Raw genomic sequence first — 7,200 nt, 5'->3', positions numbered from 1 at the left:
CTATGATGCACTTGGGTTGGCTGGTGTTATGTGTCAACGTGATTCAGCTAAGGGATGCCCAGGTAGCTGGGGAAACATCATCTCCAGGGATATCTGCGAGGGTCCTCCCAGAGACATACGCAATTGAATTGGTGAAATACAAACACTGGTTGGGATACGATTTGAGTGTGTTCCCCAGGGCTTTGTGAGCTGGGAGCTTGGTTCTCAGTGTGGTGGTGGCAGAAGATAGTTTGGAACCTCTAAGACATGGAGCATCATGGGAAATAACTAGCTCATCAAAGGTATTACCTTTGGGAGGAATTGGTATAGCTCTGGTGGGATCCTGGCTAGTTCTTATGAGAGTATTGTTGTCAAAGAGTAACCTAACCTCTCCACTCTCTCGAGCTTCCTATCTTGCCACATGATCTCTCCAACACCATTTCCCACTGTTGTGATGCCATCTGCCATGATGTGATGGCAGCCAAGGGGACCCTTACCAGAGCCAACACCATGCTGTTCAGACTTTCAGCTTCAAAACTATGTGCTATTCCTCTCACACTGCCCAGTGCCAGGTACTTTGTGGTAGTAACAGGAAACAGATTCATATAGTGGGTATTGTCCAATCCATGTGGGGCCTGAGCAGAACAAGAAGTTTGAATTCTCTCTCTGCCTGGCCTACGTTAGCTGGGACCTCAGTCTTTCCTTGACTCCAGTCGGGGATTTATATTGTCAGCACTGCTGGTCCTCAGGCTCTCAGACCCACACTGGGATCAGCACCACCACTCTCCAGCCCTCGAGCTCCACCAGCTTTCCTGCTGCTGATTCTGCTGATTCTGTGTCTGTGAAAAACCCCAGTACACACTTGAAGCAGAAGAAGCACGTATGGAGGGCTTGTCTGTTCTGTGTGATTAAAACAATCATTGGGTTCTCATTCTTAAATAATATGTTGATTTTCAAAATTGAAAAAGAAATATGGCTTGAAAAACTTTCCTGGGAGAGGAAAGTTGCAATATCATTTTCCTTTGTTCCATGTTTGACACAGTGATGAAAGGATGACTTGGCTGAAAATGTCAAGTTTTACCCAAGGTCAGTTCACCACATTTTCCCCTCTTGCTGTTAAGTGAGAGAATGCACTGCACAGGCAGATGGTGCTCATTTCCTCACTTGTGCAAAATATATGGCAACAAAAAAGATATTGATTTCTCAAGGTATTGAGACAGCACCAGGGCTAACGGTGGTGATGAGAGCTTCGAGACCGCATTTTTACAAAAATTGCTTTCAGCCACTTATTGAACACGTTTGATGGTGTGCCAGGTGCTGTGCTAAGATCGCAGGACTAAAACTGAGGAGAGCCCAGCACCTGCCCTCCTCACTAATGTACTTCTTACCTTCCTGACAGAAGTGAGCTAAAGTGAAAAAGCTGATTACTGCAATTGATTAATAGTTACTGGAGTGTGCACCACTGTTCTTCTGTCCACACCGGTTCACAGTCACCATCCTTAAAAGTAGAACTCTTGTTTGGAGGGGTGGGATCTTCGTCCCAAGCAATGCTGAACACCTGCCCTGGGCATCCAGAGAAGACCGTGTACCTCAGATTCTGGTAAACAGCCCTCTAACACGCAGGGTCCACTTTATTTTGTGAACCTGGTTCCTGCCAGGCTCTCTTAGAAGTTTCTATCCAATGGTGACTGCAGCTGCCACCATCTGAAGACGACCAGGGCTGGAGGATCTGCTTCCAAGATGGTTCACACACATGGATGGTGAGGCTGTGCTGGCTCGGTCAAGAGACCTCATGTCCTCGTCACCTCGACCTATCCACAGGGCTGCCTGAGCACATGGCACAGCAGCTGCCTTCCAAGACAGAGCAAGATACAGCCACAAACCTGTTATAACCAAACTCAATGTCATACATCACCATTTCCACATACCTCAGAGGCAGGGTGAGTCACTAAGTCTGCCCGTACCTCAAAGGGCAGGAAATTAGATTTCCCATGGTGGTGTATTTGTGAAAATATTTCAGACCTACTATAGTCATTTTCAATTGCAGATACCGAAACTCAACTCCAAAAGAGTCACATATCCAAAGCAGGGGAAGGATACAGTAGAGATGACCTCTCAGGAATTGGTACCAAGGACCTAAACACTCTCCCTCTCCCTCTCCCTTTCCCTCTCTCTTTCTCTCTCTCTTTGAGTCTACTTCTTTCTCACAGCCTCTTGACCAGAATGGAAGCCCAGGTCTCAGAGGGAGTTGCTAGCCCTGGCCAGCTGTGTTCGTCATAGATTATGATGGTCTCTCATTGGTCCAGCTCCATCATGTCCTTAGACCAATCACAGGACCAGAGCTGAGACTCTGAGTGGTTGGCCTTGGGCCACATGCCAATCCCTGTGTCTGGAAAGCAGGCCTGGCACAGAATGGGAGGCAAAATAACACAGAGACTGTTGGCTCAGAACGGGGGTGCTGGGGACTGCGGGAGCGGAGAGAGAGGTATACAAAGACATTGCCAGGTTAAAATGGGCAGCCATACTGCTTGTGTGTGCAAGTATTTCCTTGGCTGGAATTCTGAACTAAAGGTCACAACTGCCTTATTTTTGGAAAAGCAAGAAAAAAAAAATAACCGCTTAAAAATCTCAAAAAGGTAACTTCTCACAAAAGCGGCCTCATTGTTAGATTTCTGTGATGACATAAATCTATGCCACCTGAACCTTGGAGAGGCCACCACCTTCTTGCCTACACACTTTAAAGCCAGAATCCAATCACAGACATTACAGATGGGGGAGCCAACAGTCTCTGTGTTATTTTGCCTCCCATATGCTGCTCTGAAGGACAAGTCCCATGACAGTAAGTTCCAGCAAACAAAGCTCTCGGCTGAGGATCCAGGGCTATGTGTCTGCCTTGTGCTGGAAAATTCCATCTGGAAATGCAAATGCTCTCCTCTCGCTCTGACCAACATCTTCCAAGAGGAAGGAGGGTTTGGAGCTCAAGTGTGATTTCTCACCAAAAACAGCTCCTGGAAAAACACTGGGCCATTTTCAGGACACAATGTCCTGTGGGTACACTGAGCAGAGGTTCAGGGTGCACGGCTCACCCAGCTTCATCCTACACAGAACACCCCTCGGCCATGTCCCCCCCCCCATGTGAGCTCCCCTTCTCTAGAGTGTTCCCCAGCCTGACCTGTCACTGTGCTCCTCTTTGTTCTCCCAGCCTCTGTGCCAGTGATACTGAGAATGAAAACTGGGCCCACAGGAGCTGCCCAGCTGCCTAGGGACTCTGGCAGGAGTTGTTCACATTGGTCCAGCACAGAGAAGATGCTGGTTCAGGCCACCCCATCCTGGGAAGAAAACAGCCAGGTGATCCAGAGGTTAGATGTGACCTATGCTTTTCCTTTGAAAATCCCTGAGAATGAAAACTTGGCATGCACCTGCCAGGTAAGTGGTCACTGCCAGCCTCTAGCTTCTGGATATGCCTAGATCACTCTTGCTCCTGAGACTGGTCTCCCTCCCTGCTTTTCAGAGAACCACCATGAGACAGTCTAGGAGTGTAGCTGGCAGCGGTGGTGCATGCCTGTAGTCCCGCCAGTGTGGGAGGCTAAGGCAGGAGTAGGCAAGTTCAAGCTCAGTTGGGCAACTTAGGGCCGACCATTTCAGAATTTTAAAAAATGTTAAAGGGTTGGAAATGTAGCTCAGTGCAAAGGCCCTGAGTTCAATCCCCAAAAGAAAAAGAGAAAGAGAATTAAAAGGTCTTGACAGTCACTCAGATCTGGGTTTGAATCCCAGCTCAGTCCTGGACAAGTGGCTTCATGTCTTTGAGCTTTGGCATCAGCCCAGAGGGTGTTAGGTGAGCTCATTCACTGCCGAGTCCCCAGCATGGGGCCAGCATGGAGTGGTGGCACCAGGCCCATGAGGCAGGACCAGTCTCTGATAAGACTCTCCTGGAACTCCGAGGGGTGGAAGGAGGAAGGAGGGGAGTACGGGGTCCAGGGACGAGGTACAGCAGCAGCCTGCTCAGCGGGAGCCGCCTCCTGCCGTATGCATCCTTTCTGCACAGGTAAAGGGGAGCCAGCCCCTCCCCTGGGAATAGTAAGGCAAAAATGAGGAGAGGAAGACAAGGTGCCCAGAGACCAGCCAGCAAGCCAGGCCCAAAGGGAGCGGTGGGGCCCAGAGGTACCAAGGGACCCAGGTCACTGCAGGAGGACACAAGAGGGAGCCACGAGGGTAGGCAGAGTGTGGTGTATCACTGGCACAGAGGCTGGGAGAACAAAGAGGAGCACAGTGACAGGTCAGGCTGGGGAACACTCTAGAGAAGGGGAGCTCACACGGGGGGGGGGAAGGGGACATGGCCAAGGGGTGTTCTTGACCTTTAGCAGAGTAGATCCACACTGGGGTGACAGGCATTCTTCAACTGTCTGGCTCCAGGCTGCCAGATGGGCCCACAGGAGCTGCCCAGCTGCCTAGGGACTCTGGCAGGAGGTGTCACATTGGTCCAGCACAGAGAAGATGCACTCAGGGGGGCCAGTGTGGGGACCCTCAGGCTGAGGGTGAGGGTGAAGTTGAAGATGAAGACTACTCAAATGGACAGAGGCTCCCCAAACCTGAGGGAGGCCCTCCTCTCCATGGGTCCCCAAAGCAGCAAGAGATCACCCAGAGCTCCAGGCTGCCTTCTACCCCTCACACCTAGTCCAGGTATCTATGACCAAGGTAACAAATACCTGAGAACAGGCAACATGAGCATGCAAGTGTGTATCATCCTGTCTTGGTTACTTTTCTCTCATTGCTAGGACAAAATGCCAGATGCTCAAAATGAAGGTAGAAAAGGTTTTATTTAGATCACAGTTTGTGAGGTTTCAATCAGCTGGCTCCAAAGCAGGGTGGCATGGCACGGGGGTAACACCTCAAGGTGGTAGCAGCCAGCAAAAGCCAAAAGAGCAAAAGTGGGGAGAACAAACCTCTTTTCCTCCCTTATATGGCCAGCAGGTTACCCAACCCCAGGGCAGGTGTAGCACTCACACCATCTCCCTGCCCTCCTCTTGCCACAGAAGGACCCTCACTCACTCCCTGCTGAGTCCCTTAATTAAACTTCTGGACTTCTGTAGTTGACACAATGTATGAACCATTACACATTCCAAGTGCAAGTGTGCCCTGAGGCTGTCTGAGAGTGCAAGACCTTCCTGGCCAGGTGCCCAGGCCCAGATTCGCCACACAGAAAAGAGCTCTTGAATACTTTGATAGCCATTCTTTTCTTGGATAGAAGTCACTCTCTGTCCCCACTGTGGGGGTCACACACACCCAGGAAGGCTTGAGGTGGAGTCTTCAGCTCCCATTTGTCTCCTGGCAGCTTTGGGGCAGCCCCTCAATGACCACAGCTAGCTTTCCTCTCACTATTTCTATTGGTTCCCTCTTCTCGGTGTCCACACAGGCCCATATCCTGACACACACGGCAGAGATGGGCCGGTTCATATGGTCTGGGGAGGCCAAGAAGGGCTTGAGCTTGGGCCAGGCACGAAGGTGCACCAGATAGGCCGAGGGCGGGGAGAAAGCATCAGAGCAGGCGGGGTAAGGACCTGGTGGCTTGGCAGCAAGGCAGGCAGGTGGTAGTCTGCGAAGGAGATCTGTAGCACAGTGAGTCAGGAAGCCTGAGTGGTCAGAGGAACCGAGCACTGGCTGTCCCCTGCCCGCCTCTGCTCTGAGTCTCACAGTACTCTTCAGAGCAATGGATGCAACAGGCTGGGAGGAACCAGACCCAGCACTCACCTGGTCACCCTCGATGAATGCCTTTCCTCCCTTTGGGCTGGCAGGGTTTCCAAGGCTTCCAATACATGCTGGGCTTGCCCTCCTCCTGGAAATGGCTGTGATCCCAGCTGGATACCTGTCATCTGACTGATCAGGGTGACCTCCCTGTCCCTTACGCCCATGTTCCCAAGCACCAGCCCACAGCCTCTGCTCACATAGTTATGGAGGATGTGGCCACAGTGCCTGATGAGGGCCTCTATCCCACCATTCATCATGTCCAGCAGAGTGCCCTCCCACTGGTTCTCTGCCATAGAGCTAAGGGCTCAGGTCCTGCCCTCTTCCCTCAAAGTCCAGGCCCCTCAGCCATGGACCAGCAGGACCTCTCTCTGGCCCCTTACTTTGGAGAACCAGCTCTTCCCACTTCAGTTGCATCTAGCTCAATAGGTAAGGAGTCTGCAGGCCCAGCAGCTGGTGTCCTGGCCTGATTTCAGGGGTGCTCTTGTCCCCCGAGTCTGTCCCCAAAAGGAGGATCAGGGCTCTGATGTGTGCCTCTCCATTTTGTGATTGGCTGTTGTAGGGGTCTGGACAAGTGATGACACCAAGGCTGGTATCTACATGCATCACCGGGTAGGATAGGGCACAGAGAGGAGGTGGCAGGTCCCAGCCAGAGGCCTCTGTCCCCTACCTGCTGAAACTGGACTGGACCTACACTAGCACTGCTCCTGCTGCTCCCCATCCCTTGATTGCTATACTTCCCTGGGATCTTGGGCTTTCCTGGATCCCCTTGCACTAATCCAGCCAAAAGGAACAGTCCTGTCCCTAAACTAGATTCCTGCCATCTTTGAAGAAGGCCACACCTCTGCTCACTGTGAGCGAGGTTTTTTCCAATTCAAGTGTGGCTGGAGTGAAAAGAAATGGGCGAGGAGGTCTCCTTGGAAGTCCCTGTACATAGAGGGCCTGGCAGCTTCCTCTGAGCTGTCATCTAGGGAAGGTGCGGCAAATCGGGCAGGCTGCACAACCCTACCTGTGTCTCCTGGAACCTGGCCCTGCACCTTCCTCTGAGACACCTGGTCTGTCCCCCAGCTCAGTAAGACTTTGTTGGCTACAGGTACAGCAGCCCAGACCTCAAAACTCCTACCAGGCACCTGTCAGGGATCCTTCTGGACTGGTCCAGTTGAGGCCTTGGAATTCGCCAAAGGAGCGGCCCAGGTGGCACAGGATGGCATTGGACTGGTAGGGGGTGCAGTCTCCATCCTGAAACTTGGGGGCTGCCCAAACAGCTGGGGGGCAGAGTTCCATGAGGAGTACTGAACTTGGCTCTGCCCCCACCCTACTCACAGCCCCCTAAGGCCTGACCCATCTGCTAAACAGTTACAGTCACTCACACAAGAGGCCTTCAGTGGACTCTCACCCCAGGCTCCGTGGTCAGCACCTCCTCCTTTCAGCTCTGGCCCTGGTCAGCCAACAGCATGCACATAGCCTCACAGCGCCCTG

The sequence above is a fragment of the Cavia porcellus genome, unplaced genomic scaffold, assembly GCF_034190915.1.
Source record: "Cavia porcellus strain 051 isolate PalLab524CR breed Dunkin Hartley unplaced genomic scaffold, mCavPor4.1 scaffold_17, whole genome shotgun sequence".
In the NCBI taxonomy this organism is placed as follows: domain Eukaryota; kingdom Metazoa; phylum Chordata; class Mammalia; order Rodentia; family Caviidae; genus Cavia; species Cavia porcellus.
This window is presented reverse-complemented; position numbering follows the sequence as displayed.